We start from the raw sequence: 10,287 nt of genomic DNA on the forward strand, positions 1-10,287 counted from the left end.
AAGAAACCTGGGAGGAGACACAAGGAGATAGATGTCCACATAAAAGGGGATTGCCAAAAAAAAAAAAATCACCAGAATGCTACAGACATTGGAAAAAGCAGGACAGTGCTGACACTTGGCTTTGAACTTCTAGCTTACAAAACTGTGAGACAGCAAGTTCCAGTTTTTTAAGTCAACCCATTGTATGGTACTTGTCTTAGTAGCCCTAGGATTCAAAGACCCAGACAAACACAATTAAATTAGAAATACAAAAGATACTAAAATTAATAGTGAAGTTTAAAATAATTCCAAATAATTCATTAGAGTAGAAGAAATTATAATAGAAATTATTAATTTTTAGAAAATAATATGATTAACAGACTACCTATCAAATTTTGTGAGACGCCGTTATAGTGGCATCGAGGGGGTAAAAATGTAGCCTAAAAATACATTTATGTAAAAAACAAAAAAGATTTTAAATCTAGGTTTTAGTTAAATCTCAAGAACAATAATAGAGAAGATCAACAAAACCAAAATCTGCTCAATTTTTTTTAAGCTAGTGAAAGACACAAATCTCTAACAAAAGTTATGAGGGAAATAAAAAAGGGACTAGGTATATGGACTGTGTATTATTAACAAAAAATTATACCTGCAGAAGATATTTTTAAAATAATGTGAATGCATAAACAGCTTTTTACTAATCAACCTGAAAACAGAAAATAGTATAGATTTCTAGATAATATAATTTACCGTAGTTGACCGAAGAAGAAATGAAAATATTAACAAACCAATAATCATTTAAATAATTGAATAATTAATCCAAAATCTTCTACTCCAAACGTTACTAGGTCTAGTTTTACAAGGAAGTGTAACTAAGCCTTCCAGAATCCTTATCTTATTCAAAATATCTTAAAAGAAAGGAAAAGGCTACCCAACTCATTTTACAAGTTTAGAATAATCTATCACATAATCTGGTATGAGTAATGGGCAAGGAAAGTATGTAAAAGGAAGTGTAGGCAATAAAATTTATGAACATATACACAAACATATATAAAATAAAATAGAATTTTAGGAAATTGAATTAAGTAGTGTAAAGAATATTCATACATCAATATAGGATTTATCTCAACCAAGCAAGGATAATTCAAAATCAGAAAATCTCTTAATGTAATTCCAAATATTAACAGGAAAAAATCCAATAAAATTCATATTAACACCTCAGTGGATACAGAAAAAAAAATTTTTAAGTTCAATAGCTTGTAATGATATGAACGAAAACTTCTTAGAAACTAGTAATCAAAGATAATGCCCTTAATCTTACGCAGCACAACTAAAAAACCTACAGGAAATATGTCACTTAACCTCGAGGCTACAGAAACTTATACTGAAAATAAAAGATTATCTACAGTCAAACAATAAGAACGAATATTAAGATTAAGATGGCTGGATAAATGTGGGAAAATAAATAATACTTCTCATGATGATAATCAATTTGGTATAGCAGGCATTTATGGACACAATTTATAGAACAGGAGTGAAGAACATTCAGAAAATCTGATTGAAAAAGAAGTACAAATGTTAATAGTTTAAAAAACACAAAAATGTCAGTTCTCTCAATAAATTTATAACTGTGATTCAGTTCCAATACAAATCTCGGCGAGTTCTTAGAATTTAACAAGATAATCCAAAATTCATATGGAGCAAAGGGCCAAGAATAACCATGATAAATTTGAAAAGGAGCAAAAAATTACCCATACAAGAATGGGACTGCCCCAACAGCTACTAAGGATGCAATAAAGCTGTTATAACAGGATAATGTATTATCTCTTATCATGAGAAGAGATAAATAAACCAGTGGCACAGGGACAATTGGCTACCCATGTGGAATTCAATGAAATGTATACCTTACCCCATTCATAAGTAATCAATAACAATGTAAATGTCCACCAATAGGAAAATGGACAAATGAATTTTAGATTATTCCTGCAATAGAATACTTGCTAGCAGTTAAATTGAATGAGCTAAACCCATTCCTATCAACATGGATTAATATAAAAAAACATAATATTGAACAAAGAAAAAACAATTTTCAGCATGATATCATCACATAAATTTTAAAACCTGTGACATAACACTGTGTAATAAATAAATATATAGTTAACTCATGGAAACCTGCATAGGAATAACAAAAACTGAATTTGTAACATTAGGCAACTCCCGGGACGGGTATGAGGGGACCTTTGCTTGAATCTGCAATATTTTATTTCTAGTTTTAAATGGTTCTGAAGAAAGTATGTCATGATGTGAACACTTGATAAATCTGCATGCTGGGAATTGGGGTGTTGCTTTATACTCTATTCCCATCTGGAAGTCTTAATATTTCACACACCCATAATAAATTTTTTAAAGGCTCATTTGTGAATTTTTTTTTAAACAAATAAATTGTCTAACTGGAACGTGGGCTTGAGTTGGGTAAACTTGGAAAACTGTAATAAGAGTTTTGAGCTCCACAGTTTTGTTGCACAGACAGCTAGGTTGTAAGGGGCAATGTGAAAAACAGTTTTAAGATTCTACTATTCTTTCAGCTATAGAGAAGCAGTTCTTATTTCCCAAGTTTATAATGTTTGGTTTTTGAAAATTATGACCCTGTACTCATTACGATGAAAGTATAATTAGGTAACGTTTCTTCACCCTGCATTACAAGCACTTGAATATGCACCTTGGTTTCAAAGGGGAATGATTTATAACTCTTTAAAGGAAATAGCTCTACTCTTTAAACGGGTGGTAGGTTTAACATGAACATTTTCCCTTAAAGCAAGGAAAAATAACTTACACCCTCTGTTATGGATTGAATTCCTTCCCCCCCCCCCAATATATTCAAGTCCTAACCCCCAGTCCTGTGAATGTGACTTTATTTAGAAATTGGGTATTTGAAGATGTGATTAGATAAAATGAGCTCAAACTGGATTGGGGTGGGTCCTAACCCAAGATAACTGCCATACTTATAAGAAGGAGAGAAAGACACACAGGTAAGGCAGACAGGCAGCCATGTCTCCACGGAGGCAGAGATTGAGGAGTGGCAGCTGCAAGCCAAGAAATGTCAAGGCTTGCCAGCAAAGCACCAGAAGCTCAAAAGAGACAAGGAAAGACTCACCCCATAGGTTTCAGAGGGTGCATGCCCCAGTCAATACCTTGATTTTTGGACTTTGAGTCTCCAAAACTGTGAAGGATAAATTTCTGATGTTTTAAACCACCAAGTTTCTGGTACTTCGTTAAGGGATCCCTAGGAAATGAAGACACTCTCCATTCCAGAAATGGCTGAGACAATCCCGATGTGGGGGATGAGTTGAATTGTGAAAAGCTATGATTGAAAAGAATTTCAGGGCTGGCTTAAAATCTAAAAACTATACTCTTCTCCAATTGGTTAATAAGTAATAAACAGTGAGACTTTTGGGCATGGAGTGAACCATCAATGATGCATTGGGGTATTTTTGAAGATTTAAAATCTCCTGTGCTTAATCTTTTTGGTGGAAATTACCAGAGAACAAAAATAAGAAAACAAAAGATGAGACAGGTGCATCCAGAAAACCAGAGCATAATTTAATGCGTATAAGAATTTGGCTGTTTTCATTGAAACTGACATCTTTTGAGCTTTCTAAGTCTGTTTCATTTGAAAATTTCTAGGTGTGTACCAAAGATGGCATTTGGTTATTTGCTGCAACGTGAATGTGAAATTGCAGCTATATTCAGCAATGGGAGGGTTGTGGATTCCAGGGCCCTTTTTTAGTTTCCTATGATTACAGAGTTAAGATTTTATAAGTTACAGCCCAAGGGCAGGGAGTGGGGTAAGTAAGGGACCATTGAGGAGAGTATCTGGATAAGAAAAGGAAAGGGGAATTCTTAAAGGAAGAAGTATTGTAAGGAACTAGTAGTATTAGGAGTTTGCTTAACCACTAAAAGAGAACCTGAAACAGGAAAAAACTTTCTAACTCTGCTTCTTCATTCATCAGCCAGTGAAGCTTTGCGTGTTTAGATGGCTCATGCTGTTTTTCTCTGTTCTAATTGAGTTAGAATGTCCATTCACATTGCGAACCCATAGAACTCTCTGTAAATGAAGATAAGGGCAGAAAAGGACAAGGAAGTCTCCTAAAGTAAGCAGGAAACACATGAGCAAGGCAAAGCAAATTGGCTGAAATATAAGAACTGGTATTTCACAGAAGTAATACAGTTGAACTAGGAAAATAAAGCCAATTCCATTGGAAATCAGAGAAATGCAAATGTAAAAAAAAAAATAAGTTATTGGGGTTGCAAGAGTAGTTTAGTGGTAGAATTCTCACCTGCCATGTGGGAAACCCGGGTTCTATTCCCAGTCCATGCACTTCCCCCAAAACACAAACAACCAAAGCAAACAAACAAAAATTCAACAAATGGTGCTGCAATAATGGGATACTCACACGGAAAAATGTCGTGTGACCCTGCCATACAGCATACAAAAAAAAAAAGAGGTAGTATTTCTAGCATATTTGATCAGCAAAACATTTTCAAAGATTCATAAAATCAAGTGTTGGTGTAAATAAGTTGTGTGTAAAATGGAATGGTTGTAAATTGGCAATACATCTTGGTTGGCCTTTTGGCTGTTAGTAGTAATAACAGATGTTTACTCTTTGACTCACCAATTTCTCTTCTAGAAATCACCCTAAGGCAGGGTTTCACAACCTCAGTACTACTGGCATTTTTGGCTATTTGATTTTCTGAAGGGGATGCTGGAAACTGCTCTACGCATTGTAGGATGTTTAGCATCCGTGACCTCTGCCTCATAGATGCCAGTAATACACCCAGCGCACACGTACACACACCACAAAATGTGGCAACCCAAAATTTCTTCTGACATTGTCAAATGTCCTTGGGTGGAGGTTGGTTTCAAAAATTATTCTCTAAGCAAGTAACAGGGGGAACAAAGAAATTGGGTAGATGGAAATACTAGTGTTCAATGAGAGGGAGAGGCAAGGGGTATGGTATGTATGAGGTTTTTTTTTTTAAGTGATGCAAATGTTCAAAAAAATGATCATGGTGATGAATACACAACTATGTGATGATATTGTGAGCCACTGATTGTAAACCATGTATGGAATGTTTGCATGTTAAGAATATTTATATGCTTGCATATTGTTTTATCAATAAAGTATTTTTGAAACATCACCCTGATTGAGAACTTTTCACTTAAAGAAATAGTGTCACAGAAGTTGGGGGAAACAAATGTTCATGTTAGGATGTTCAAGGTCCAATATATATATATATTCTATAACATGTAATATATATTATGGATATATTCTATGTCTATAACATATTTTATATAAAATATAAATTTTATGACAGTTTAAGATATAATTCAACCATTCAAAGTGCACAATTCAGTGTTTTTTTAGCATATTCACAAAGTTGTGCGACCATTACGTCAATTTAGAATATTTTCATTCCCCCAAAAGGAAACCCAAACCCATTGCCAGTCACTCTCTATTTCCCTCCAACCTCCACTCAGGCACTAAGCAACCACTAGTCTACTCTTCCTCTATATAGCTTTGCCTATACTGGACTACACATATAAATGTGATCAAACATGTGACCTTTAATGACTTGCTTCTTTCACTTAGCATAATGTTTTCCAGGTTCACCGAATTGTAGCATGCATCAGTACACGTTCCTTTTAAGGCTGAACAACACTCCACTCATTGAATGGATGCATGGATATACCACATTTAGCTTAACCAGTCACCACTTGATGGGTATTTGAGTGATTTACACTTTTTGGGTTTTAGGAATCATAGTGTTATGAGCATTCCTGTACAAGTTTTTGTGTAGACGTAACTTTTCATTTCTCTTAGGTTTGTACCTAGGAGAAGAACTGCTTGGTTATATGGTATCCCTAAGTTTAACTTTTGAGGATTAAACATATACTGCCAGACTGTTTGCCAAGCAGCTTGGCCTGTGTTCTTCTACTGTAATATCACCCCAGGACCAAGCAGTGGGTCTTGACATTAGAAATACATAATAAATGCTAGCCTGGGTGTACACATCACCCTCTGATTATAGCCATGACACTTTGATTTGTCTCTGCAGGGGCTGTAAGTTACCACTCATGCCTTGAGCAGACCCTGGGTCTGTCTATGTGCCCTTGCCCTTGTGTGAAAAAAGCTTTTAGATCAGAGTGAGCTGAGAAAGACCAGGAAGTCAGGAGATGGGGCCTTGTTCTGGTTCTGCCACTGAAGTCCTGTGATCTGGGCAAGTCTCCAGGCCTCTCTGGGTCTCTTCTCTGCCTGTCCAACCACACGTGGCCTGTCTCCTCGCCCAGGTGTTGTGAGGCTTTGAGAGATAAGAATGGCAAAAGTGATACAAGTTATGACGAGGCCAGAAGCGCTTCCCGAACAAGAGGCAGCGTCAGCCTGTAGCCAACATGTTAATTTTCCTCCAGGGCCAGAGAAAGGGCAAGAAGAGAAAGAATCTGGCCATTATTTCTCAATCTAGGTGACAAAGGACCTGGAAATTGCTAGAAAAGTGCTAATTGGCACAGCTGGCCATGCTTTCCTCTATGACAACAAAATTGATCTTGCTGCACACTCAGTTCTGCCTGTGGGCCTGTCAGCTCCAGAAGGAGGAGGAGATCAGATTTCAGGAGCTGTCTCTATATAGCCCGAGCCACCTGGCCGGTGCTCGCGGCTGAGGCGGAAGGCCCGTCCTGCTCGGAATGACGGCATTTAGCACCTTGGCTTGGTCTTTGCTGCTTGGAGCAGGTAATGATGGTTCATGAGCCCTTTCTCCTGGGCCTCTCTTTGCTTTTCTCAATTTGGAAGACTTTATTCGGGCAATAAAGTCTTAAAGGCAACAAATAAATAAAAAAAAAAATTATTTACTTGTTTGCCGACAAAGCTCCATAGTTGACAGGCTGCCTGATGTTCTTCTCCAAGCAAAATGTCTGGCTTCATCATCCTGAGTACTGGACAAAGGGCAACCAATGGGAGTGCTCATGCCAGCGGGCTGATGTCATCTGGATGGAGATTTTCTGGGCTTTGTGTCCTTCGTCTTGACATGTGTTCTGTGGGCCTCCTTGCTTTCTGCCTCCCTTCCCTTCTCTTCTCCCTCCTGTTTTTTGCAAACTTATACCGAGGCTGCAAGGAGCAGGGGTGCAGCCCAGGCAGGGCTCATCCTTGCTTTGAAAGCATTCCCAGGGGTGTTCATGCAGAAGGGTGCTAGGTGGGAAACAGAGTTTGGAATGAGTTGGAGCCAACATTCTGGGGTACTGGGGAAGCCCCTCAGGAGGTGGGTGGGCTCTGCCTCTGACAATGGACTGTGACACTGTAGCAGCAGCAGCAGAAAGTATAGGAGCAGTAAGGAACAGGAACTCCCCCTCAGGAGCTTGGGAAGTCCGGGGAAGGGGAAGCCACTTGGTGGCTCAGGGCTGGGCCTGGGGAAAGGCATTAATGTACCAGGGCAAACCAACTCTAATTCTGGAATACTGGCAAAAAATAAATGGTAGCATTTCTTCAGGGAAAGGGCTCAATCCATCTTCCTCATTCGCTCTCTTGTTCTGTCCCTCCTCTCTCTGCCCTGGTCTTTGCCAGCTCCTTAAATCATCCTTTCCTCACTCTGTTCTGCTCTCTCTTGCTGCCACCCAGTTGTTTCTAGCCTTGTGCATTCTCCTCCACTGCTCAGCTTTGCCCACTGTGAGCCTCCTCCTCCCAGGGGTTACTCCCTCTCAGCAAGATGCTCTCCTCTCCTGCCAGGATCTCTGCAAGGCACCAGGTGCACCCCTGGTTGCTCCTCTCCTCAAAGGTTATCAGTTCAGCTTCGGATGCCCATCTCCAGACCCTGCACAGATAAGAGCTTATTGCTTCTTTCCATATCAGTGCTATCAGTGGAGTCTTGAAGCTGCAGGCTGGGGGGGGAACCTTGGCTGGAACAAATAATATGTTTGACATTAGCTTTCTTGTTCTTGTAGAAGTGAGTAGACAAAAGTCAGCCTGGTAAAGGAGAAGCAAGTGCCCAGGGCTTGCAGCAGGATGTCAGTAAACGGCTGGGTGACTTTGGCTAAGTCAGTCAAACTCTCTGAACCTGAGTTCTAGAACAATGAGGAACCCACAGGAGTGAATAAACCTTGAAACACTGCCAAAAGTTTAAAACCTTAGGCAAATGTTAGGGGTGGTAGTCATTAAACCACTCTGAGGTGGGTGTTCATCTAGACCGTTGGCTGGTTTAGTTGGATAACTGTTGAGGAGCAGCTTATTGTCTAATCTTCAAGGTCACATCTCAGAGTCTATCTCACAGAAGCTCTCAAAGGTGCAGCTGGATTGAGGGATCCCCTTTTACAAGGGTCCTTTGCACAGAGCTCACAGGGAGTTATGGGGACTTAATATGATTCTGCACTGGAGGCTATGCCCTGCAGAGTGATTTTTATCTCCCAAAGCTCAGTTGATGGAATCCCTGAGGTGGGGTCTTTTCCCTTTGTACTCCCAAAAGACTGGTTCCACCTCAGAGAACTGTTTAGAAGGGACCCTGGCTGAGTTTTCTGGCTGGAATAGACCTTAGAATATTATTTTCATCTTTTGCTTGTTGAATAAAGAAATACTATCTAATTTGGGAAATGAAGAAAAAGTGCTGAAATGTCGGCACACACAGGCGATCCCTGAGATGGCCCTGTGCCAGGGACGGTGTGGGAATTATCTCCCGTAATCCCATGGGCAGGGGCTATGATCATCCCCATTGTATAGATGAGTGGACTAAGGCTTAGAGGAAATTACTTGACCGAGGCCCCACAGCTTCTGCGGGCCGACAGGATGCTCACCCCAGGCTGTCAGGCTCCGTGGCTCAACCTGAACCCCACAGTGTCCTCATGAGGATGAGCCGCAGAGCCAGGTCAGCCAGGGGACACCGGTTGTTTCTAGTCAGTTCCCTTGGGTCCCTGAAAGGGTGAAACTTTCCTAAATGCAAGTAGTTGATTTCTTCTTGCTTGAAAATCATATTCATCAGTTTACTCCAACATCAAATTGATTATTCATCTCACAGAATTTGCAGCTGGAAATGTTCAGGTCAGGGTTAGAGTGACCAAGTTGCCTGGTTTGCTGAGGACTGAGGGTTTCCTGGGCCAAGAGGCTTTCAGAGCTGAGCCAGGGGAAGTCCCAGGAACCCAAGACAAGTTGATGACTCTGGTAGGAGCTGACTTTTCTTCCTGTGCCTCCAGAGTGGGGGCATCGGCTTTAATTGATGGGAATTAGAGAAAAGAGGAAGACAGCTGACGAGTCTTCTCGTGATGACTGTGATGTTGTCTCTAGGTCCTTCCTTTGCTTGGTCCAGGAGGGCTCCAGGGAATGAGAAGAGTGACACATCTCTACTCTATGCTCAGGTGCCGTCTCTCTGAATTCCAGTTCCTGTTATTAATGTGGAGCTCGTTTCCCACTATTGTGCCTTGACCAATCAATAACTTCCAGCTTTTCATTTTTTTTCTTTCTTGGTGTCTTTTCAGAGGTAATCCTTTCAACGACATGGAGAGAAGGTAAATATTATGGCTGTATCATGGCATGTTTCCGTCTCCTCACAGAGAGAATATGCTTTTTGGTGGAGTCCAAATGACTCATTTGGAAACTTATACTTCAGGGGCATATTCTTGGCCAAGACTTGATGCAGTTCTGTCCTTCACAATCTGTTTTAACCCTTAAAAATCCCCAAATCCCCAAATCAACCTCTCAGGGTTCCTCTCCCCATAAACCCCTCATCCCCATCCTAACAGATCTGGGACTGCCCTAGAGCCCCTTATGTCCTCTTCTGGTTGTAGGGTCTAGTGAATGTGGAGGCCTCCTCACAGATTCTTCAGGCAGGTTCATCAACAATCTTGGACCTGAAGCTGTCTGTGTCTGGACCATCCAAGTGAAGCCACAAAAGAAGGTTTATCTACTGTTTCCTTTCCTCAAGTGAGTAGTCAGAATTTGAGTTTTATTTGTTGATGTTGTCATTTTCTATGATAAAGTTCATCTTGGCTTCTTTCATTTTATCTGCTACCCAGCCTCCAGATCTATTTAAAATGCCATCTGACTCTACTTTTATTCTCTGATGACAACTCTTCTGGATTAAGTTTAATCTCCTTTGTATGATTTTGCAAAATCTTTCATGTTCTGTGTCCTGCATCTCTCTTTCCTTGTAATTACCTCTACCATCAGGCCACCCATTTTTGTGCTCTTGTCATAACAGACTGAGTTGTCTGGATGCAGGGGACAGATTAGCATCTCCATGTCTTTCTCTTCTACTTGGAATGGTTTCTTT

At 40.0% G+C, this 10,287-nt stretch overlaps 1 long non-coding RNA gene across 1 annotated transcript; it reads left to right on the plus strand.

Annotated features, from left to right (window-relative positions):
- Positions 1-6,665: 6,665 nt before the first annotated feature.
- LOC143654399 (uncharacterized) lies at positions 6,666-9,932 on the plus strand. The gene is made up of 3 exons (XR_013161794.1): positions 6,666-6,767; positions 9,494-9,523; positions 9,803-9,932. It is a non-coding gene; the product is annotated as an uncharacterized LOC143654399 (long non-coding RNA).
- Positions 9,933-10,287: the final 355 nt, after the last annotated feature.

Source organism: Tamandua tetradactyla, chromosome 13, assembly GCF_023851605.1.
Source record: "Tamandua tetradactyla isolate mTamTet1 chromosome 13, mTamTet1.pri, whole genome shotgun sequence".
Lineage (NCBI taxonomy): Eukaryota > Metazoa > Chordata > Mammalia > Pilosa > Myrmecophagidae > Tamandua > Tamandua tetradactyla.